Source organism: Panthera onca, chromosome A1 (genome assembly GCF_046562875.1).
Source record: "Panthera onca isolate mPanOnc1 chromosome A1, mPanOnc1 haplotype 2, whole genome shotgun sequence".
NCBI classification, from domain to species: domain Eukaryota; kingdom Metazoa; phylum Chordata; class Mammalia; order Carnivora; family Felidae; genus Panthera; species Panthera onca.
Genome location: NC_138339.1, coordinates 99238871 through 99244188, shown reverse-complemented (window position 1 = coordinate 99244188; position 5318 = coordinate 99238871).

Below are 5318 nucleotides of genomic sequence, written 5' to 3'. Positions count from 1 at the left end.
CAGATCCATTCCAATCCCTCTGATTTTGACAAACAAACAAACAAAACTACAAAGCTTAGGGACTTGTCCAAGATCATACAACTAAGGAGTTGCAGATTTAGTATGTAAAACGAAATGCCTGGCCTACTATGCTGTTTCCAATGCCTTACATTTATAAAGAGCCACATTTTCCTGGCTAATGCTAAAATTATCCACAATTTAGACTTTAAGTTATGTGGGAAATTGAAGTCAGCACTCAAGGAGTACATCACTGTTCCTTCACTGGCCTAGGTCAATGGTTTGCAAAACAGGTACACTTGTTCAGTGGAGAAGCAAGTGTTAGCAAACCTCCTCCCTTTGTAACAAATTTGTGTTATATGTAGAATACAGTGATGGTCTGTAGAATAGTGTGGCAATCACCTTTCTTCTCCTCCTGGGTTGGGCAGAGTAGAGAAGAGGGTTAGCCTTTGCTTTTGAGAGTATGTGGCAACATCTGAGAAGCCTTGAAAGCTGATGGTCACCTGCATACGATCCCAAATGACCACACTCCTTATTTCTATAAATCTCCATCATTCCACCACTGGTAGAAGAAAGGAAAAGGGGGAAGACACGATGACAATGCCCAGATAAATATTACCAGTTTGATCCCCTGCGTGGAGGAGGCTATGTGTGCTGTCCTCTAAATTGGGAGTCTGCAGAGTTTGTACCCCCTTGTTCAGTCTCCCATTGTGAGCCCCTGTGATATCTAACGTGGGGAGCACAGGAATCGCCTTAAGTTAGGATGCCACTGGTACTCATTTTCTGGACTTTGAGGCCTCCTCAATCTGTGATCCTGTCATTGAAGAGGGTGAGAGCTTCTGTAGCAGTGTCAGTAGAGGTGAATGAGGACAAACCGCTCAATGACCGCCTTCTATCATGCTGAGAAAGGTTTCGCCTACCGTTTTGTTTCTGGCTGGCCATGGGTAAATTATTAGAGTCAAGACATTACTGAAATAGCCTCTCCCCCTCTGAGCAGGGCTGTGTTGATGACTGGGGAGGTGGGTGGGAGATGTCTCACCCTATTTGTTTTGTGTTTTTTCTTGTTCTAAACTATATTATATGGTGGACTGAATGTTTTCATTACTGCTGATTCTGAGGTACTTGTGCCAGCCCTAAATTAGAGAGTCCTAATTGTTTTCTGATACAAACCGGCAGTTGGTATTGATTGTGATTACAGCTAGGGAGTTTGGGACTTTGGTTATTGATCAGCTCTGAACTCAGAGAACCTGTCTGCAGTGCAGAAACACAGAGATGGTCAGATCTCCTAATCCTTGCCTGCCTTTACCTCCCATCTCAGATTTCAAAGGGAATCTGTGGAGTAAACATCCTCCAGGCAAACACCCATACTTTAGTGCTAGTGCTAGGAGATTTGCAAAATAGATAAAATGTTCACTTGTGTTTCTAGGATTATTTTGGGAAAAGGTTTAATTTATCATCATTTTGGTCCATCCAAGAATACTGGTGCATATTCACTAATCTACAACTTTTAAGTTTAAAAAAAAAATAGATTGAATCAGTACTTTTAAAATTATCTATGTATCATCATTTAAAAATATCTTTGTTTTCAATAACATTATTTTGATCTCAGTTTTTTGTTTTTTGTTTTTTGCATCATTTCTGGTGAATAATCCATTTGCTGGAAACTTGAGTTATAACAGATGGCATGAAATAGAAATGTTACCTCTGTAATTTAAAATCCATTTTCTTTCATTCCAGTTTATTTTTGAGGTATCTGCCTTGCAATCTCAGACTATGTAAATGTGTTTGTGACTTGGGTAAGAAATGTGCCACTGACTGGCATAACTGAATTGTAGAATAAATTTACTTCTCCTTTTTCATCTTTATTAGGGCTGTGTCTAGACTGTGAACTGGCACCACCCATTTTGTGTTGCAGAGATCTATCTGATACCAGGAGGGACCATTAATAAGTCACAGACCAGACTGGCTTGAGTACTCTGGTCCATTAAAAACATCTTAGGGCCAGATAAACCCTGACCTCCCTAACAAAATGTGATTACCTGTTTCTTACTGCTTTACTTGCTCTCCAGATTCCTAAACTTAGGGCTGCGTTCCCAAGTGAGAACTCTTACTTGCGTTTTGTGACATTTGGCTTCTTTGATTCCTTAAACTTGATTTTGGCCTTGCACTAGAACTCCACCCCTTACCTCAGGGGCTAAAGAGATCCGTTTCTTCTCTGGCATTATGTATCTTCATGTACCCCTGGTTAGGCCTTGCTATGTTTTTTGTTTTTTAATGTTTATTTGTTTTTGAGAGAAGGAGAAAGAGCATGAGCAGGAGAGGGGCAGAGAGAGAGACACACACACAGTATCTGAAGCATACTCCAGGCTCTGAGAGGTCAGCACAGAGCCTGATGTAGGGCTTGAACCCACAAACCGTGAGATCATTACCTTAGCTAAAGTCAGACGCTTAACAGACTGAGCCACCCAGGTCCCCCTAGGCCTTGCTATGTTTTAGGTCATATCAGTCACTACCCTATCAATTGACCCATTTGATGGGAAAATTTATAAAAGAGGCTACTCAGGTGGAATTGTAGTGAGTTGTCTTGGGTAGCTGACATCTTTCAGGGAGAGTTCCATAGAGAGTGATTATTTTAAATCTGTCCTGTAACTAGTCCATCGTCCTTTTATTCCATTCAAAAAATATTTGTATTATTATTCAATGTGCTGATTTCTAGTTAGCAGATCACATCTACTTTTATCCTCGGGTGTATTATGGACTCCTTATGTGACCTAGGTAGAGTTGGACATATGTATAATTATTCTCTTCTCTTCTGAAACAAGCGGGGGGAAAAAACCTGTACTTTTTTTGATGTATCTAGCAAGATACTTTCTCTTAGGGGGAGAATTATGTTTGGAGAAATACCTAAATAAGCACTTGGGGTAGAAGGTGAGGCACCAAAGGTATGAGTGTAGCTGGTGACAGAACTTGAGGAAAGATGGCAGAGCAACATGAATGAAGAGAGGACTGTATTTGTCATTTTCATGAGAAAAGAGGTGATAAAGAAGAGAAGGATAGAAGGATAGGTACATGGACTCCGAGAGGGTTAAGGAACAAAAGGTGAACCCTTTCAGGTAAGATGACCACGAAAATTTGGGGGAGTAGGAGTGATTAATAGAGGTTTTTAGGTGACTTTCTTGTCCCATCTTCAATCTGAACCCTTCCTAGGAATCCCAGATATAAAAAAAAATAAGAATGTTTTGGGTAAGGGGTGCCTGGGTGGCTCAGTTACTTGAGCATCTGACTCTTTTTTTTGTTTTGTTTTTGTTTTGTTTTGTTTTTTGCATGGAATTCCAGGATTTCTGTATTAAAGAATAAGTAAGACTCTCCAGATAAAGTCCTGACTACCCACTTAGTTTTTTTTTTCAATATATGAAATTTATTGTCAAATTGGTTTCCATACAACACCCAGTGCTCATCCCAAAAGGTGCCCTTCTCAATACCCATCACCCCTTCTCCCCTCCCTCCCACCCCCCATCAACCCTCAGTTTGTTCTCAGTTTTTAACAGTCTCTTATGCTTTGGCTCTCTCCCACTCTAACCTCTTTTTTTTTTTTTTTTTTTCTTCCCCTCCCCCATGGGTTTCTGTTAAGTTTCTCAGGATCCACATAAGAGTGAAACCATATGGTATCTGTCTTTCTCTGTATGGCTTATTTCACTTAGCATCACACTCTCCAGTTCCATCCACGTTGCTTCAAAGGGCCATATTTCGTTCTTTCTCATTGCCATGTAGTACTCCATTGTGTATATAAACCACAATTTCTTTATCCATTCATCCGTTGATGGACATTTAGGCTCTTTCCATAATTTGGCTATTGTTGAGAGTGCTGCTATAAACATTGGGGTACAAGTGCCCCTATGCCTCAGTACTCCTGTATCCCTTGGGTAAATTCCTAGCAGTGCTATTGCTGGGTCATAGGGTAGGTCTATTTTTAATTTTCTGAGGAACCTCCACACTGCTTTCCAGAGTGGCTGCAACAATTTGCATTCCCACCAACAGTGCAAGAGGGTTCCCGTTTCTCCACATCCTCTCCAGCATCTATAGTCTCCTGACTTGTTCATTTTGGCCACTCTGACTGGCATGAGGTGATATCTGAGTGTGGTTTTGATTTGTATTTCCCTGTTGCGGAGCGACATTGAGCATCTTTTCATGTTCCTGTTGGCCATCAGGATGTCTTCTTTAGAGAAGTGTCTATTCATGTTTTCTGCCCATTTCTTCACTGGGTTATTTGTTTTTGGGGTGTGGAGTTTGGTGAGCTCTTTATAGATTTTGGATACTAGCCCTTTGTCCGATGTGTCATTTGCAAATATCTTTTCCCATTCCGTTGGTTGCCTTTTAGTTTTGGTGGTTGTTTCCTTTGCTGTGCAGAAGCTTTTTATCTTCATAAGGTCCCAGTAATTCATTTTTGCTTTTAATTCCCTTGCCTTTGGGGATGTGTCGAGTAAGAGATTGCTACGGCTGAGGTCAGAGAGGTCTTTTCCTGCTTTCTTCTCCAGGGTTTTGATGGTTTCCTGTCTCACATTCAGGTCCTTTATCCATTTTGAGTTTGTTTTTGTGAATGGTGTGAGAAAGTGGTCTAGTTTCAACCTTCTGCATGTTGCTGTCCAGTTCTCCCAGCACCATTTGTTAAAGAGACTGTCTTTTTTCCATTGGATGTTCTTTCCTGCTTTGTCAAAGATGAGTTGGCCATACGTTTGTGGGTCTAGTTCTGGGGTTTCCATTCTATTCCATTGGTCTATGTGTCTGTTTTTATGCCAATACCATGCTGTCTTGATGATGACAGCTTTGTAGTAGAGGCTAAAGTCTGGGATTGTGATGCCTCCTGCTTTGGTCTTCTTCTTCAAAATTACTTTGGCTATTCGGGGCCTTTTGTGGTTCCATATGAATTTTAGGATTGCTTGTTCTAGTTTCGAGAAGAATGCTGGTGCAATTTTGATTGGGATTGCATTGAATGTGTAGATAGCTTTGGGTAGTATTGACATTTTGACAATATTTATTCTTCCAATCCATGAGCAGGGAATGTCTTTCCATTTCTTTATATCTTCTTCAATTACCTTCATAAGCTTTCTATAGTTTTCAGCATACAGATCTTTTACATCTTTGGTTAGATTTATTCCTAGGTATTTTATGCTTCTTGGTGCAATTGTGAATGGGATCAGTTTCTTTATTTATCTTTCTGTTGCTTCAGTGTTAGTGTATAAGAATGCAACTGATTTCTGTACATTGATTTTGTATCCTGCAACTTTGCTGAATTCATGTATCAGTTCTAGCAGACTTTTGGT